The sequence below is a fragment of the Schistocerca piceifrons genome, chromosome 2 (genome assembly GCF_021461385.2).
Source record: "Schistocerca piceifrons isolate TAMUIC-IGC-003096 chromosome 2, iqSchPice1.1, whole genome shotgun sequence".
Lineage (NCBI taxonomy): Eukaryota > Metazoa > Arthropoda > Insecta > Orthoptera > Acrididae > Schistocerca > Schistocerca piceifrons.
This window is the reverse complement of record NC_060139.1, coordinates 186,239,752-186,259,847: the sequence shown is the minus strand read 5'-3', so window position 1 is coordinate 186,259,847 and position 20,096 is coordinate 186,239,752. Positions and strand designations below refer to the sequence as shown.

Sequence of the window (20,096 nt, the reverse complement as noted above, 5' to 3'; positions counted from 1 at the left end):
TAACTTTATAAGATGGTAAACACCACCATCTGCAAACAATCTAAGAGGACTGCTCAGATTGTCTCCTGTGTGGTTTATGTAGATCAGGAACACCAGAGAGCCTATAACACTTTGTTGGCAAACATCAAATATTACTTCTGTTTTGGTGAATGACTTTCCACCAATGACTATGAACTGTGACCTTTCTGACAGGAAATCATGAATCTTTTCATACAACTGAGGCAATACTCCACAGGCACACAATTTGATTACAAGATGTTTAATGAAGAACAGTGTTGGAAAGCCATCTAAAAATATGAAATCAATTTGACATTCCCTGTTGCTAACATTAATTACTTTGTGAGAAAAAGGCGCAGTTGTGTTACACAAGAATGATAGTTTCTGAAACCATGCTGACATTTGTCAATAAATAGTTTTCGTTGAATAATTTATAATGTTTGAACGCAATATATGCTCCAAAATCCTACTGCAAATTGTCATTAGTTATATGGGCCTGTAATTAAGTAGATTACTCCTATTTCCCTTCTTGGGTATTGGTGTGACTAGTGCGATTTTCCAGTTTTTTGGTGCAGATGTTTTGAAGAGTGAGAGGTTGTATGTGATTGCTAAGTATGGAGCTATTGTATCAGTATACTCTGAAAGGAACCTGACTGGTGTATGGTTTGTATTGGAGGCCTCGCCTTTCGTTAGTGATTTTCGCTGCTTTGCTACACCGAGGATATCTACTTCTAAGTTACTAATGTTGGCAATTGTTCTAGATTCAAATTCTGTAATATTTACTTAGTCTTCTTTCGTGAAGCAATTTCGGAAAACCGAGTTTAGTAACTCTGTTTTAGTGGCACAGTCATCACGCAGTGAAGGTATTGATTGTGTGTCGGTGCTGGTGTACTTAACAGATGACCAGAATCTCTTTGGTTTTCTGTCAGATTTCTAAACAAGAGTTTGATTGTGGAAACTATTAAAAGCATCTTACATTGAAGTTCACACTACATTTCGAGCTTCTGCAAAACTTTGGCCAATCTTATGGAGTTTGTCCCCCCATGAACCACGGACCTTGGCGTTGGTGGGGAGGCTTGCGTGCCTCATCGATACAGATAGCCGTACCGTAGGTGCAACCACAACGGAGGGGTATCTGTTGAGAGGCCAGGCAAAAGTGTGGTTCCTGAAGAGGGGCAGCAGCCTTTTCAGTAGTTGCAGGGGCAACAGTCTGGATGATTGACTGATCTGGCCTTGTAACACTAACCAAAATAGCCTTGCTGTTCTGGTACTGCGAACGGCTGAAAGCAAGGGGAAACTACAGCCGTAATTTTTCCCGAGGGCATGCAGCTTTACTGTATGATTAAATGATGATGGCGTCCTCTTGGGTAAAATATTCCGGAGGTAAAACAGTCCCCCATTCGGATCTCCGGGCGGGGACTACTCAGGAGGACGTTGTTATCAGGAGAAAGAAAACTGGCGTTCTACGGATCGGAGCGTGGAATGTCAGATCCCTTAATCGGGCAGGTAGGTTAGAAAATTTAAAAAGGGAAATAGATAGGGTAAAGTTAGATATAATGGGAATTAGTGAAGTTCGGTGGCAGGAGGAACAAGACTTTTGGTCAGGTGAATACAGGGTTATAAATACAAAATCAAATAGGGGTAATGCAGGAGTAGGTTTAATAATGAATAAAATATAGGAGTACGGGTAAGCTACTACAAACAGCATAGTGAACGCATTATTGTGGCCAAGATAGACACGAAGCCCACGCCTACTACAGTAGTACAAGTTTATATGCCAACTAGCTCTGCAGATGACGAAAAAATTGATGAAATTTATGAGGAGATAAAAGAAATTATTCAAATAGTGAAGGGAGACGAAAATTTAATAGTCATGGGTGACTGGAATTCAAGCGTAGGAAAAGGGAGAGAAGGAAACATAGTAGGTGAATATGGATTGAGGCTAAGAAACGAAAGAGGAAGCCGTCTGGTAGAATTTTGCACAGAGCATAACTTAATCGTAGCTAACACTTGGTTTAAGAATCATGAAAGAAGGTTGTATACATGGAAGAACCCTGGAGATACTGACAGGTTTCAGATAGATTATATAATGGTAAGACAGAGATTTAGGAACCAGGTTTTAAATTGTAGGACATTTCCAGGACTCTGGACCACAATCTACTGGCTACGAACTGTAGATTAAAACTGAAGAAACTGCAAAAAGGTGGGAATTTAAGGAGATGGGACCTGGATAAACTGACTAAACCAGAGGTTGTACAGAGTTTCAGGGACAGCATAAGGGAACAGTTGACAGGAATGGGGGAAAGAAATACAGTGGAAGAAGAATGGGTAGCTTTGAGGGATGAAGTAGTGAAGGCAGCAGAGGAACAAGTAGGCAAAAAGACGAGGGCTAGTAGAAATCCCTGGGTAACAGAAGGTATATTGAATTTAATTGATGAAAGGAGAAAATATAAAAACGCAGTAAATGAAGCAAGCAAAAAGGAATACAAACGTCTCAAAAATGAGATCGACAGGAAGTGCAAAATGGCTAAGCAGGGATGGCTAGAGGACAAATGTAAGGATGTAGAGGCTTATCTCACTAGGGGTAAGATAGATACTGCATATAGGAAAATTAAAGAGACCTTTGAAGAAAAGAGAACGACTTGTATGAATATCAAGAGCTCAGATGGAAACCCAGTTCTAAGCAAAGAAGGGAAAGCAGAAAGGTGGAAGGAGTATATAGAGGGTCTATACAAGGGCGATGTACTTGAGGACAATATTATGGAAATGGAAGACGATGTAGATGAAGATGAAATGGGAGATACGATACTGCGTGAAGAGTTTGACAGAGCACTGAAAGACCTGAGTCGAAACAAGGCCCCCGGAGTAGACAACATTCCATTAGAACTACTGACAGCCTTGGGAGAGCCAGTCCTGATAAAACTCTACCATCTGGTGAGCAAGATGTATGAGACAGAATGAGATTTTCACTCTGCAGCGGAGTGTGTGCTGATATGAAACTTCCTGGCAGATTAAAACTGTGTGCCCGACCGAGACTCGAACTCGGGACCTTTGCCTTTCACGGGCAAGGTAGGAGAGGAGGTACTGGCAGAAGTAAAGCTGTGAGTACCGGGTGTGAGTCGTGCTTCGGTAGCTCAGATGGTAGAGCACTTGCCCGCGAGAGGCAAAGGTCCCGAGTTTGAGTCTCGGTCGGGCACACAGTTTTAATCTGCCAGGAAGTTTCATGTATGAGACAGGCGAAATACCCTCAGACTTCAAGAAGAATATAATAATTCCAATCCCAAAGGAAGCAGGTGTTGACAGATGTGAAAATTACCGACCTATCAGTTTAATAAGTCACAGCTGCAAAATACTAACACGAATTCTTTACAGACGAATGGAAAAACTGATAGAAGCCGACCTCGATGATAGAAGCCGACCTCGTGGATGATCAGTTTGGATTCCGTAGAAATATTGGAACATGTGAGGCAATACTGACCATACAACTTATCTTAGAAGAAAGATTAAGGAAAGGCAAACCTATGTTTCTAGCATTTGTAGACTTAGAGAAAGCTTTTGACAATGTTGATTGGAATACTCTCTTTCAAAATCTGAAGGTGGCAGGGGTAAAATACAGGGAGCGAAAGGCTATTTACAATTTGTACAGAAAGCAGATGGCAGTTATAAGAGTTGAGGGGCATGAAAGGGAAGCAGTGGTTGGGAAGGGAGTGAGACAAGGTTGTAGCCTATCCCCGATGTTATTCAATCTGTATATTGAGCAAGCAATAAAGGAAACAAAAGAAAAGTTTCGAGTAGGGATGAAAATCCATGGAGAAGAAATAAAAACTTTGAGGTTCGCCGATGACATTGTAATTCTGTCAGAGACAGCAAAGGACTTGGAAGAGCAGTTGAACAGAACGGACAGTGTCTTGAAAGGAGAGTATGAACATCAACAACAGCAAAACTAGGATAATGGAATGTAGTCTAATTAAGTCGGGTGATGCTGAGGGAATTAGATTAGGAAATGAGACACTTAAAGTAGTAAAGGAGTTTAGCTATTTGGGGAGCAAAATAACTGATGATGGTCGAAGTAGAGAGGATATAAAATGTAGACTGGCAATGGCAAGGAAAGCGTTTCTGAAGAAGAAAAATTTGTTAACATCGAGTGTAGATTTAAGTGTCAGGAAGTTGTTTCTGAAAGTATTTGTATGGAGTGTAGCCATGTATGGAAGTGAAATGTGGACGATAAATAGTTTAGACAAGAAGAGAATGGAAGCTTTCGAAATGAGGTGTTACAGAAGAATGCTGAAGATTAGATGGGTAGATCACATAAGTAATGAGGAGGTGTTGAATAGAATTGGGGAGAAGAGGAGCTTGTGGCACAACTTGACTAGAAGAAGGGATCAGTTGGTAGGACATGTTCTGAGACGTCGAGGGATCACCAATTTAGTATTGGAGGGCAGCGTGGAGGGTAAAAATCGTAGAGGGAGACCAAGAGATGAATACACTAAGCAGATTCAGAAGGATGTAGGCTGCAGTAGGTACTGGGAGATGAAGAAGCTTGCACAGGATAGAGTAGAATGGAGAGCTGCATCAAACCAGTCTCAGGACTGAATACCACAACAACAACATGGAGTTTGTGTTCTTTAAAATTTTATGTGCTTCCCTAGTTGCTTCTGCAACTGTGTTCTGACCTGTTTTATGTGCCATTATCAGTTTGTGTGGTGTATCTCCCAACTTCTGTCAGTACTGTTTGTTTGAATTCAAACCACAGCTGGTCTACGCATACACAGTCAGATCAGAATGTGTGGAAACTGTCTAGCAGAATTTTTATCTGCTTTTTCAAATGCATGTGCTTTGCATTTATTTTTGGTGGGTTTGCATATTGCACTATTCAGCCTCACTACAACTGTGTTCTGGTTGCTAATCCCTGTGGCTGCCCTGATGCTCCCTATTTGCTCAGGACATCTGTTACGAAGAGGTCAACATTGGTATTGCAATCATTTACACTTTGAATGGACTTTTGAATTGTTCAGAATAATAATACAAGAAACGATTCAGTAGAATTTCGGACAGCCGTTTTATGCCTACTGCTAGCTTTAAACATATATTTTTGCCAAAATATCGAGGGTACATTGAAGTCACCACAACTATAATTGTAAGAGTGGGGTACCTATTTGAAATGAAACTCCTGTTTTCTTTGTACTGTTCAGCAACTGTATATCATCTGAACAAGGGGGTCGATACAACAAACCAGGTATTACGAATGAAATCGCATAGTTTGAAATTCTTTATTCAGGGTGTATACAGGGACAAGGAAAAAAAAATCCCGGATTTTTCCCGGTTGAAAATACACTTTCTCCCGGGTGGACATTCACTTTTCCCGTGTTAAGTGATAGTATACTTTTCCACGGCACTGTAAAACTTATCAGTCCTTTGAATGGTTATGGTTTTATATGCCGACGTAGAATTCCCCAGCAGTTTAGAAAACGAAACTAATGGGGGGAAACAGCACGTTTTGGAAAGATCTTTGATGTACAGCAACATGTACGCTGCATATTTTCATGTTATGGCTCTGAGCACTATGGGACTCAACTGCTGAGGTCATTAGTCCCCTAGAACTTAGAACTAGTTAAACCTAACTAACCTAAGGGCATCACAAACATCCATGCCCGAGGCAGGATTCGAACCTGCGACCGTAGCGGTCTTGCGGTTCCAGACTGCAGCGCCTTTAACCGCACGGCCACTTCGGCCGGCTTTCAAGTTATGAAGGTATAAATTAGAATTTCACCATACACCGCATGTTACTTTCCAAAGCATTGAAATCGAGATTGCCACGCGCCTTTGTAAGCCAATCATAGCTCATGTCACGTGATCTCGCCAGCCGAAAACAGCACAAGACACGTGATGTAGTCAGCCAATAGCAAGATCACTCTTACGTTGTGCGAAAACACAAATGGGAAAAGTTAATGGTTTAAATTAATATACATAGTGTTCTACAAGAAAAACAAAGCTTTCACTTATAATCGTGGTCTCGAAGATTAACAAGCTGCAAGAGATGTTAAGCTTCCACATATAATGTTGATCTTTTTTGCGCATGTTACACTTTCAGATATATCACACAAATGTGCCAGTATAATTTTTAATAAAGACGTAAATTTCTGATCTTATGAGCTCGAAATTGTTCTAGATGGTCGTCCTCAAAGAGTTGATTTTTAATTAAGAGTCAAACGCTCTGTGATTTAAGAAATTCATCGTACATTCTCGCACATTGTTCATCTTGTGTAAAAGTAAATTTACTTTGAAAGTAAACTGATTCGTTACAGCAGTTCCCAGAGAGCACTAGATAACAAGCGTCACTGCTCACGAGCTTTCTGCGTCATCGTAGCTGCGCATATGTTCGTACGTGTAGAACATTAAAAGATCTTGCACTATGTAACAAAAGAAACAAGACATCAGAGGATACTTCAAGAGTATCGGAATTTCGTGAACCATACTAAAATGCGTAATTCGGCTTAAAGTGCACATTCGTATGTCCAGATTCGGATGTAAATTTTCTTGAGTACCAGTACTGTCTGTTACATCACGCTCATCGGAAGCAATTTGTTGTTAGGAAGCGTTGCATAGTCTTCCTAAAGCCTTTGACACACTTTGCTGTTGGCAGACACTTGTATGAGCACTATGTTTTGCTGTTGTATATGGCGCATTTCCTTTGCGACTTAAGTTTTATTTTCGTTTTTTTTCCCCTCTCGTTCATGTTTTGTTGCTGCAGTATTATTCCGCAGAAGCGGGATACAGTAATATCCTTTGTTGGAGTATTGATTCTTACCAGTCAAAATCACAAAAATTTAACTGAAAACTAAAATAATAATATACTCCCGGAATTCTAAAAAATTCCCGGATCTCCCGGGTCGTAGACACCCTGTTATTGGTCTCATACAGATGCGATTTTATGTACGTAAACTGAAGCAGAGAGTGAAAATTCCCGACCTTGGTACAAATTTTCACTTGCCGCTTCAGTCTATATAGATAAAACCAGTTATTAATTTACTCTATTTGTCAAATATAACCTCTTCCCACACTAACTCACAGGAACTACCTACTTTAGTTTCAGTACAACGTAAACTACTTCTGACAGCAAAAGTACACCACTGTCAACTATATTTCATCTATCTGTTCTTAACATGGTTAAGTCCTTTAATTTTGGCTGAACTTATTTTCGGCTTTAGCCAGCTACCTATAACGACTTGAGCTTCAGTTCTCTGGTTCTGCCCCAGCACAATTTACAACTACAGTACCTATTGCTGCTTGCTGCGAGGTCTACCTTTCTGTATTTGCCATGCATCCTTTCACACTGGTGTCCTTTCTGTAGTTTCTTGAGATACTCTAACCTAGAGAGAGAGAGAGAGAGAGAGAGAGAGAGAGAGAGCCCTCCACACAGTCTCCACTACCAGTGTAGCCGTTTCTTGTGTGTAGTCTACCCCTGACCCATTACACGGAATCCGGAAACCCATCATACAATGGTACAAGTTGAGGAATGTGCATACTATGTGGCAGCAGAGTCACCTGAGCCTCTGATTGAGGCCCCCCCACTCTGCTGTATATCACAGGACAACAGTCAGTTCTGTTGATGGTGCTGCAGATGGTGAGCTCCCTTCATCTTGCAAGCAAGACTGCCAGTCTTTACTATTCAGATAGCCAGCCAAAAGCAGAGAGAATCTCTTCTGATCCAAAGTGACAAACATTGTTGATACCGACATGAGCCAAATTATGCAGTTGGCTGCTGCTTGTGGTCTTCATGGCATCCGGAAGCACCCTTTCCACATCTGGAATGATTCTTCCTGGTGTGTACACAGAGTGCGCACTGGCTTCCTTCCCCCACTTGGCAGCCATATTGCTAAGGGACACCATTACGTGCCTAATGTTGGAGCTGTCAACTACCAGTGAACCCACCCTCTGTGAATTTCCAGGTCTTGCAGGCTGAGAGGCTTCCTCTGGAACAGGGACTTCATCAGCCATAGATATTGCCTGACGCCTGTTCCTCAGACAAACTGGTGAGGCCCTCCAAATGGTCCATTGGAAAGTTATTGAGACCAGTGCTTTAGGCATTATTGAAAGCAGTTGGTTTGATTGACCGAAATGATTGAAAAATGGGGGTGTATCATATTCATAATGTAAGATATTCTTGGGAAAAAGATGAAATACTATAACTACAGACTATGCTGGACAGTATTATTGGCCTCTGTGCAAGTTGCTGTTTAATCTTGTCAGGTTGTGTGCAACTGGGTTTGGCAAATGCACATATAAAAATTCTATATCTAAAGAAGCTTTTGTGTATCAGTGTTTGCAGGTTTTATTGAATAAAAATTTTATGTTTTGGAGCATTACCCCAAGAAATTATCCAACTTAACAAAGGACGAAAATGTGTTGTATATTTGTATGCACGTACAAAACCCTGAGACTCCTAAGTTAAAAATTACATTGTTTATCATGATGTGAGAAATGACCCATGCCATGAAACATAAATGTGGAGAGTGGGAGGGGTACTAGAAAACTACCACAGAACATTTCTTTTTAAAATTTCATTTTAACACAAATGATTTTTATTATCATTGCCAAATAGAACATATTTAAATTTTGCCCTGATGTACTTCCAGGCAGGTGGCACTAATTTGATGTGGACTTCGAGAAAAGTACATTCATACAGCTATAGTAAGAAAACAAGTGATGATTCCAAAATTGTGGGTATAGCTGTATCCTAAATTGACAGACAGTAGTGATATTTTCAGAAAAAGATGTGTGTGTTACAGAAGTTGACACAGGATCTGGAGTTTGGAAAGTAAGTGGTGTTTTTTACTAATTTGGCACCCCTGAACATGAAAGTGATACCACTCTCACCCCCCACCCCCCCTTCGGTTTTCTCTGCACAGTTACTGCTTCACTCAGTATTCTGCGGGCTATTTACCATTGGCTACAAAATCTATATTATGTAGTGTAATTTACATAAACGTGGCAACATTGCGAGTTTATAAGATGACTGGTCAGAGAGAGAAAGTGAACTTCAATGCTTATGTTCCATCATTGCCACAGAAATCAACAGCTGACTGAGTGCGAGTGCTAGAAAGTACTTACACATAGTGTTGAGTGGTTTTATTTAATTGAAGCTGTATTCAAAGTGTCAGGAAGACAATGTGTGAATAGCCCAGATACATTTTGTTATATATGTGGAACTACTGGGGTAATTACAAGATATCGGAAAATAATAGAATTTTTGCTTGCAGAAATCATATTTTGCTTATTATGGAATGCTCCTAGAATAAAAAGTCATTTGTTCCCATTAAAGAAGTAGCGGGAAGGTAAAATGAAGTGCTGAACTTCATTATTTCCATGGTATGGCGCAAACGGAAGAATTGTCAGTGATTCTTCTGTATGACAAATGTAGTGTGATACAACAAAAGAAATGTGAACAAAAATCTTGTATTCAAACTTGGATTCAATGATTAAACCTATCCCTCATGGCCCAGAGTTGCGTTGTGATCCCTTGTCCAATATCATCAATGGATATATTTGAATTCTCTGAACCAGAGGTAAGTTATTAAAGTAATGAATCAACTATTTCAAGTGTGTTACTAATAGTAACCCAAAATCTCTACTTAAACCGAAAGGTCTTGATATCTCTGGGATCACATCTTGGTGAAAATAATGTACTTGCACGTGATACCTCATATTGTGTGTATAGAAAGAGTGATAAAGACTTCAGGGTGGTGTCCTGCAAAGGCATTAGTGATGAAAGTGGAAGCTCAAAGGTATGACAGTAAGCAGTGGAAGTTATTTATAGATTCTTCAGAGTTGAGTTTGAAAACAGTATTGCTGCTTACTGGAAATGAGCTAGCATCAATTCTAAATGGATATACAATGCACTTAGAGTTACAGTACCATGGAACTACTACTCCAAAAAGTGAAGTGTGAAGAACACCAATGTTTTGTAAGTGGTGACTTCAAACAGATGGGCATTCTTGGCCAGGAAATGCCGCAAACCGAGATGCCTTTCTATCTGTGTGAACTGAGCAATTCCCCCCCCCCCCCCCCCCCCCCCCCCCAGGGGGCTCACGGTTCTTTCATGAGTTCATGTGTGGCACACATGGGCCCCAAGCTATTGCTATTGCAGCTCTTTCTTCATTCCCTAGCTACATTTCCTTCTCCCTGCCCCCTCCCTCCCTATCCCCACTCCTTCCCCATTGCCACCTCCTTCCCCTCTCTTGGTGTTCTGATTTATGTCGACCTGGCTATTCCCCTGGTTTCCTGTACTGGTTGCAATTTTGTTCCTTTTGCCTGTTTTTTCACCCTTTTGGCGTTTCGGTCCCCAATTCCGGTTTGACCTCAACTTCAAAATTTCCTGTTTTTGGTGTGAGCTATATGGGGAATAACTCCCTCCCTAGCATCTATGGTGTGGATTCCTCCCCCCCCCCCCCTTCCCCACTGTAGCCCCCTTCCACCCTGCTAGGTCACCAGCATGTGTAGCCAGTTCGTGTGGTGGGGCTGTTATGTACCTATATGGCTGAGCTCCCAGACAACTCTGGGATCACACTACTGATACCTGAGCTGATCCCTCCCCCGTGTATTCCAAGGAGCGGTTGCTTGTCTTCTTGGAGCACTGGAACTCCCAGCAATGGCTGTCGTGACTGGGTGGTGCCCTTGAGGAGAGCCCCTGGTTGGAGTGGGTGGTACCAGGGTGGATGCTTGGCACATGAAGCGTATCAAGCTGCAAAAATCTGGCCGTTCTCACACGGCCTTCTCTTAGAATGGTGAAGGATCCTTAAATGTTGCCTCGTATGACCTGGCAGCTTTCCCTTCCCTGGCTACCCCATGGGAGGAGGGCCAGGCTCGCCGTCTTGGGCTGAAACCCTTTCCCCGCTACCTCGTCTGTACTAGGACGGATGGGGACACTTTAACTGCCACAAAGCCATTGTTTTTCGTGGAAAATATTGAGGAAAAGTTTGGTGAAGTGGAGTTCATTAGTAAGATGCGGTCAGGCTCTCTGTTGATCAGAGCTTCTTCTGCCACCCAAACCACAGCTCTTCGAGCCTGTGATCATCTTGGCAACATCCCAGTGTCTATCACTCCTCACCAATCTCTGAATATTGTCCAGGGCATCATTTTTCACCGGGACTTCATCCTGCAAACTGATGAGGAACCCCAAGGTAATTTGGAGCGTTGTGGCGTTCATTTTGTTCGATGTGTGCAGAAGGGTCGCAAAGATAACCGCACCGATACTGGCGCCTTCATTCTGGCTTTCGAGGGAGTACCCTCCCAGAGGAGGTCAAGGTTATGTGCTACAGATGTGACATGAAGCCGTACATCCCTCCACCTATGCGGTGCATACGTTTCGGGCATATGTCTCCCCGCTGTACAGGACTCTTTGTGTGGTGATTGTGGCCACTCAGTCCACGAGGGAAGCCCTTGTGTTCCGCTGCCTGTGTGTGTCAACTGTGCTGACCGCTACTCCTCTCACTCGCCAGATTGCCCAGCTTACAAGAGAGGAAAGAAGATACAAGAATACAAGTCCTTGGATTATCTGTCTTACATTGAGGCTCACCAAAGTACGAGAGACTCCATCCAGTGTCACTATCTTCCACTTTTGCCTCTGTTACTTCCTTTCCTCCTCCTCCTCTTCCTCCCTCGTCCTTACCCCAGCCCCCCCCCCCCCCCTGCAGTTCCCACAACCTCCTGGCAGGAAGTCACTCCCCTTCCCTGGCTGACGAAGTGTCCCCCTTCTTAGTCATCTGCCGGTGATCGGGCTCCTTCCCAGGAACTCTCTCCCTGGTATCTCCCAGGCTAGAAGATTCTCACTACTTCTTGGCCACGAGGCACAGCACCTGTGTGCCCCAAGGTTGTCTGCTCTCTTTCATGCCTCGATCTTGCAGATGCCTGTACTCCCCGTGTCCTGCTCTCCTCCACTTCAGAAAGAGAAGAAGAAGAAACATAAATCTCGGAGGTCCCAACTCCCCTCTCACAACCTGCATCTGACATCTTATTTAGGGATGTCACACCATCCTTGTCGGTGACAACTACTGACAGAGTGACCTGACCTCCTCGGCTCCTTCATGCCTACCTTGGACTCACGCCACACAATCATCCAGTGGAACTGCAACGGATACTATCGTCACCTACTGGAACTGCAACGTCTTGTTCTCCAAGAAACGCATTTCTGTGATGACCACTCTCCAACTTTCTGTGGTTATCGGGTGTTCTGTTGGAACTGTGCTGGCCCTGAGATAGCATCTGGTGGGGTCTACGCTTCGGTTCGCTCCGATGTCCTTAGTGACTGTGTGGCGTCACAACTAGTGCGCGATCGCCCATTTGTCTATTAAAAGCTTTACTTCAGAATGTATGTGGGCTACAATGTAAGCCGGTAGAGTATTATACGGTCAGTAACGGACGAGTTGTGTCCTGCAGATCGACGTCACGACCATCTGTTCCAGCTGCGCGTGTGAAAGCAGTGGAGTAGCGCTGGCGGCCACTTACATTATACGAAACTAAAAATATTAATAACTAATAAAGTTATAATGTCATATTTGATGTACATCCTTCTGTTGTGAAAAAAAAACAATATGTCAAAGTCTGAGATCAAAAATAGTTGTATTTTGGAAGTTAGTAAAATTCCATAAAAAAACGTAATTTTCAGTCAGTCAAGAATTTAAATAAGTCAGTGATGTAATAGTTCACCTTCAGTGACTATGTACGATGATCTGATAACACTTTCAGTGTTCATATATAAATTTGGAAAGTTTTTAGTTTCAGATAACCTCTGTGACTTTTCTATAATAATAATTTCAAGAATTCTAAGTAAATATGTGTATTGTGTGTTAGGGTACGTGTGAATGAGAATGCGTGCGTGAATGTGGGACGTTCGGCATTATTAAAAATCATTCATGTAATTCTCTACAGGAACTGGCAAGTGTTCCAACTCTGTAACGTGGGAACGAATCCACTAGCGGTTCCCCTACTAGTGAATGTCGGATGTCCAAGTACGTATGCTTATGTATAAGACAGCCAGAACATTCGCGACTACATAATAAATTTCCAGATATAGAGTAAAGCTTATAGTTCATTGTTTTGTTCATTTAATTAGAGAGTTTTGTCTTACTTAATTTGATGACGTCAATGAGCCTAGAGAAATGGTTGGTGCTTGCTAGATTTTGGCGCGAGCTGCGCCCTAGAAGTGAGTTCTCATTGGTCGTAAGTGCTGACAGCCAATGAGAAGCGAGACGGTTGGCCGCCTAGCGAGGAGATATAGTTTTGAGTGTGGGACAGTGAGAGGAGAGTCGCGAGCTAGCTTTGATTGGAGGCGGTTATGCTGGATGTGACTTTTCGCATTATGTGTAAGATGAAGTCTTAGGTGACTTCCGCGTTATGGTCCAGTGTTAATGGTATCTGGTAGTGACCAGAAACTGTTTATGAAAACTTTAGAGTGTTGTGATAATTCGTTCCGACGAAAATCGCTTGTGAATTTTGAATTATATAGCGTGGTGGTACTGAGTATATTCTTACTGAGTATTTTATGGCGAGCATAAACTTTTACTAAAGACAACCACTGAATATTGTGTGCAGAAGTAATTGGCTGATCATTGACTGTGTTACAAGTAATTGGTTTCAGAATTTGGGAAGGTTAAACTTCTGGCTGTTTTAGGTATGGTGATAACTGTGAGCAGAAACTTTAGTAATTTTCGTAAATGTGGGCTGATGATCTTGCTTAACAGCAATAAATATCTATTGATGGTTTAAAATTGAACTTCATGTTTAAAGTACGAGTGACATCCCCTTTCTGAATCATTTCTTTAAAGTACATAGACAATTTTCAGCAAATTTTACTTATAGCGGCCTCTGGCGTGTAGCTATGAGGTTACAGTTTCCTCAACACTGCTTTTCTGTGATCTCGTAAGTAGCTGCAGTCAGGAGTTTACGTGCAAAGATCTACCACTGTAAAGAGGTAGGTGAACAAAAATTATAAAAGAAATTGCATTGCAGCAGCAACGTATAATCTGTCGCAATTGGTGCATCGCATCGCAAGCACGTAAAAATCCATCGCAACTGGATCCCCCTCTGTACCACTTTGGGAGTTAGCGGTTAGAGCGCAAACGACTCTGGCAATCATCCTTTGCAATGTCTACCTCCCTCCAGGTCTTCCACTTGCTTATGTTGCACTATCTACCTTAATCCAGCAACTCCTGCCCTCGGTTCTCCTCCTCGGGGATTTCAATGCCCACCATCCACTGTGGGGGAGTGTCACTTCAACGGGTCGGGGTATCCTAATCTATCAACTTATCATGGACTTCGATTTGTCTCTCCTCAATGACGGTTCCTTTACCTACTTCAGTGCTGCTCATGGCACCTTCTCTGCTATCGATCTCACGATCTCTTCCCCTGCCCTCGAGGCTTCCCTACATTGGTCACCTGATGATGACCTTTGTGACAGTGACCACTTTCCAGTGACACTCTCATTCCCCCCGCCAGGCAGACAGGTCCCCATGTTGGGCATTCTGCAGGGCCAATTGGCCTCTATACATGTCTGCTGTCCGCTTTCTCTTCTTCATGCTGCTGGCACTGCTGTCCCACTATCCACAGGGCGCCCTTTTCATCAGCCGGTACCGTGGTGGACCAAGGATGTTGCAGTCGCTGTCCAGGACCGCCAACGGGCACTGCAGTGATTTAAGTGACACCCCTCCCAGACCAACCACCTAATTTTTAAGCGTCTCCGAGCTAAGGCTCGTTACGTCACCGTATCAGTGTGGCTTCCGGGCAGGGCGATCTCCAACTGATCATCTACTCCAATTGGAGTCTGCCATCCAACAGACTTACGCACCGCCAGCACCTTGTCGCAGTTTTCTTTGACCTACATAAGGCGTATGACATGGCTTGGGGCCATCACATTTTAGTTACCCTCCATGACTGGCTTCCGTGGTGGTCCCGTTCTGATTTTTATCTCACTGTCTCTTCCGGGTTCGAGTTGGCGCTTCACTGAGCACCCCTCAGATTCAGGAGAATGGTATCCAACAGTGTTCTGTGCTAAGTGTCCCACCCTTCCTCATTGCCATAAATGTGCTTGTGATCTCTGTTGGGCCTCTGGTTACCCGGTGTTGTACATTGACAATTTTTGCATCTGGTGCAGCTTCTACTCAGTGGTGTCTGCGATGCCAGCTCCAAGGCGCCATCAGACGGGCCTCTGCATGGGCCACCACTCATGGCTTCCAGTCCTCCCCCTACAAAACGCAGGTTATGCATTTTTGTCGTCGACCCACAGTACACCATGATCCAGACTTTATTTAGGCAAGCAGCTCCTCGATGTTGTAGCACAGTCCCATTTCTTGGGCCTTATTTTTGATAACAAGCTGACATGGCTGTTCCACATTTAACACCTAAAGACTACATGCATACAGAAGCCTAATGCTCTCCGCTTCCTGGCCCACACATCTTGGGGTGCAGACCGTTCCACTCTTCTCCATCTTTACTGTGCCCTGGTCTTGTCCAGATTCGATTATGGTGGTCAGATTTATGGCTCAGCAACTCCTTCCACTTTGAAACTCCTTGAAGCTGTCCATCAATGTGGGGTGCGTCAGGCTACTGGTGCCTTTTGCAGTAGTCCTGTTGGTAGTCTTCTCACAGAAGCAGGGACTCCCCTTCTACACATCCGAGAACCACCACCTTGTTTCTTATGCAGTCGCCATTTACCAATTCCCTGACCATCCTGTGCTCTTCACCAATGAGAAATACCTCCCCTGTAACACCCGCCCACGTGGGATTTCCAGTTGGCATGTTGCATTCAGGTAGTGAAGGGAGACGAAAATTTAATAGTCATGGGTGACTGGAATTCGTCAGTTGGAAAAGGGAGAGAAGGAAACATAGTAGGTGAATATGGATTGGGGGGAAGAAATGAAAGAGGAAGCCGCCTTGTAGAATTTTGCACAGAGCATAACTTAATCATAGCTAACACTTGGTTCAAGAATCATGTAAGAAGGTTGTATACCTGGAAGAATCCTGGAGATACTAAAAGGTATCAGATAGATTACATAATGGTAAGACAGAGATTTAGGGACCAGGTTTTAAATTGTAAGACATTTCCAGGGGCAGATGTGGATTCTGACCACAATCTATTGGTTATGAACTGCAGATTGAAACTGACGAAACTGCAAAAAGGCGGGAATTTAAGGAGATGGGACCTGGATAAACTGAAAGAACCAGAGGTTGTACAGAGTTTCCGGGAGAGCATAAGGGAACAATTGACAGGAATGGGGGAAAGAAATACAGTAGAAGAAGAATGGGTAGCTCTGAGGGATGAAGTCGTGAAGGCAGCAGAGGATCAAGTAGGTAAAAAGACGAGGGCTAATAGAAATCCTTGGGCAACAGAAGAAATATTGAATTTAATTGATGAAAGGAGAAAATATAAAAACGCAGTAAATGAAGCAAGCAAAAAGGAATACAAACGTCTCAAAAATGAGATCGACAGGAAGTGCAAAATGGCTAAGCAGGGATGGCTAGAGGACAAATGTAAGGATGTAGAGGCTTGTCTCACTAGGGGTAAGATAGATACTGCCTACAGGAAAATTAAAGAGACCTTTGGAGAGAAGAGAACCACTTGTATGAATATCAAGAGCTCAGATGGCAACCCAGTTCTAAGCAAAGAAGGGAAAGCAGAAAGGTGGAAGGAGTATATAGAGGGTTTATACAAGGGCGATGTACTTGAGGACAATATTATGGAAATGGAAGAGGATGTAGATGAAAATGAAATGGGAGATAAGATACTGCGTGAAGAGTTTGACAGAGCACTGAAAGACCTGAGTCGAAACAGGGCACCGGGAGTAGACAACATTCCATTGGAACTACTGACGGCCTTGGGAGAGCCAGTCCTGACAAAACTCTACCATCTGGTGAGCAAGATGTATGAGACAGGCAAAATACCCTCAGACTTCAAGAAGAATATAATAATTCCAATCCCAAAGGAAGCACGTGTTGACAGATGTGAAAATTACCGAACTATCAGTTTAATAAGTCACAGCTGCAAAATACTAACGCAAATTCTTTACAGACAAATGGAAAGACTGGTAGAAGCCGACCTCGGGGAAGATCAGTTTGGATTCTGTAGAAATGTTGGATCACGTGAGGCAATACCGACCCTACGACGTATCTTAGAAGAAAGATTAAGGAAAGGCAAACCTACGTTTCTAGCATTTGTAGACTTAGAGAACGCTTTTGACAACGTTAACTGGAATACTCTCTTTCAAATTCTGAAGATGGCAGGGGTAAAATACAGGGAGCGAAAGGCTATTTACAATTTGTACAGAAACCAGATGCAAGTTATAAGAGTCGAGGGGCATGAAAGGGAAGCAGTGGTTGGGAAGGGAGTGAGACAGGGTTGTAGCCTCTCCCCGATGTTGTTCAATCTGTATATTGAGCAAGCAGTAAAGGAAACAAAAGAAAAATTCGGAGTAGGTATTAAAATTCATGGAGAAGAAATAAAAACCTTGAGGTTCGCCGATGACATTGTAATTCTGTCAAGAGACAGCAAAGGACTTGGAAGAGCAGTTGAACGGAATGGACAGTGTCTTGAAAGGAGGATATAAGATGAACATCAACAAAAGCAAAACGAGGATAATGGAATGTAGTCAAATTAAATCGGGTGATACTGAGGGGATTAGATTAAGGAAATGAGACACTTAAAGTAGTAAAGGAGTTTTGCTATTTAGGGAGTAGAATAACTGATGATGGTCGAAGTAGAGAGGATATAAAATGTAGACTGGCAATGGCAAGGAAATCGTTTCTGAAGAAGAGAAATTTGTTAACATCAAGTATAGATTTAAGTGTCAGGAAATCGTTTCTGAAAGTATTTGTATGGAGTGTAGCCATGTATGGAAGTGAAACATAGACGATAACAAGTTCGGAGAAGAAGAGAATAGAAGCTTTCGAAATGTGGTGCTACAGAAGAATGCTGAAGATAAGGTGGGTAGATCACATAACTAATGAGGAGGTATTGAATAGGATTGGGGAGAAGAGAAGTTTGTGGCACAACTTGACTAGAAGAAGGGATCGGTTGGTAGGACATGTTTTGAGGCATCAAGGGATCACAAATTTAGCATTGGAGGGCAGCGTGGAGGGTAAAAATCGTAGAGGGAGACCAAGAGATCAATACACTAAGCAGATTCAGAAGGATGTAGGTTGCAGTAGGTACTGGGAGATGAAGAAGCTTGCACAGGATAGAGTAGCATGGAGAGCTGCATCAAACCAGTCTCAGGACTGAAGACCACAACAATGTCTCAGTACTCTCTGCTGCCGGGATCTCCATCTGCACTCACTGGACTGCACCCCGTGTCTTTCCTCCCATAAACCCCCCCCCCCCCCCGCCTTCCCCCCCACCCCCACGGATTAGGACCGATCTCTTCCAGAGTCCTAAGGTCTCTGTTGCTTCTATGGTTTTTCGGCATCTTGTATGTGCCATCCTTGCAGAGTTCCAGGGTGCCACCATCTTTTACACATGATGGTTCTAAGACTACTGATAAGGTGGGATACGCTTTCATGTCTCCTACCGGCTTCGAGCACCATTTGTTGCCAGGATCACGTAGTGTATTTACATCAGAGCTTCTAGCCATTCACAGGGCCCTCCTTTTTGTTTCTCAGGCCTCCCTCCATAGTGTTTTAATTTGTTCCGACTCCATGAGCAGCCTGCAGGCTATTGATCGATGCTACTCTCATCACCCCTTGGTCTCTGCCATCCATGACCTTCTCTCTGCTCTTGAGCATGCTGCCTATTCAGTCGTCTTTCTCTAGGTCCCAAGTCATGTGGGAATCCTAGGGAATGAATTGGTTTGGCTAGAGAAGCAGATACTTATCCCATGTGGATCTACGTCAAATTGCTCTTTGCCAAACAGTGGAATGCCATCTGTAGCACTACTGCGCACAGTAATAAACTCCGCACCATCAAGGAGTCTACTACAGTTTGGGGCACTTCTTTCCACCCCTCTCAGAAGGAGTCCACTGTTTTATGCTGTTTACATATTGGCCATACCAGATATAAGGTTCTCCTTTAGTCTTGGACCAGGGGCAGGTTAGTTGTGGTTGGGACTCCTTTTGCAGTCTTCACGGTCTGTGACCCCATGACCGCCCCCCCTTTTTTTTCCGGTTTTTAGATTTTGTCTCACCTTTAATGCTTTTACTGTGTGTGTTTAATGTTCATTCTTTTATAATGTGACTCTTCTGACTGAATCCATCCACTTTTAGCATACCCTCTTTCTTATGTGGGACTGATGACCTCACCATTTGGTCCCATACTCTCTCAATCAATTGAGCAGCAGTGCATATCGTGACCATTGAAGCAGGAGAGTGGGGCCTGAGAGGATGTACGTGAAAGCACTGGATAAAACAGGAAGCTGTTTCCAATACCTGTATGCCAATTCTCAAATTTGTCGGCTGCTTACCTGTATGTCAATTCTCAAATCTGTCGGCTGCATAGTTGAAAGGAAGGATATTTGTTCGATTGGATGTATGTAAATTGATGTCTGATGAACACTTTGAAATTACAATGATAGAAATAAAATGGCAAGCTTGGGGAAGTTTAAAAAATGTGCATCATTTCCATGGGCCACAATAAGCAGCCCGATTACAAGGAAATAGTGAAAGGTTATCTTACAGTTCATTTAAGCAGACAGGTTGCAAGATCTCCCTAAAACTAAATTTTCTAATGTCGTACATAGACAATTTTCAGAACAATTGAGCTAAATGCCAGAGGAACATGGTGAATGCTTCCACTAGGAACGTAAAACTCTGGAACATTATCAAGGTTGTTGGCGAATAAATATGATGTCTGAATGCCGGTGGCGAATCACACATGAAGAAGTGACACGCAGGAGGAAGGGCACAAGCATTCATTCACGGGCAAATGTAAAGAGAGGCAATATCTCCACTTGGAAAGCATCCAAATTACCATATTTGCTTTGTCCAAGTTACCTTTTTTCCTTTTACCATTTCACTTCCATCTTCCTTTCATTGGGTAAAGATGTCGATGATGGTAAGAAAAGCTGAAGCACTGTAAAGAAACGGGCTTCACATTCGTGATCAGCACAATCAATTGG

The 20,096-nt window shown here is 43.0% G+C and overlaps 1 protein-coding gene across 3 annotated transcripts in view; it reads left to right on the top strand.

Annotated features, from left to right (window-relative positions):
* LOC124777129 (tetratricopeptide repeat protein 32-like) overlaps positions 1–20,096 on the top strand; it is a 66,761-nt gene that overhangs the window by 39,032 nt on the left and 7,633 nt on the right. The window contains exon 3 of one of the 3 annotated variants that reach the window (XR_007015690.1): positions 8,634–8,815. The exons of the other annotated variants lie outside the window; for them this stretch is intronic. The gene's annotated coding sequence lies outside the window, so the exon portion shown is untranslated. The remainder of the gene's footprint in view (positions 1–8,633; positions 8,816–20,096) is intronic. 3 annotated transcript variants of the gene reach the window in all.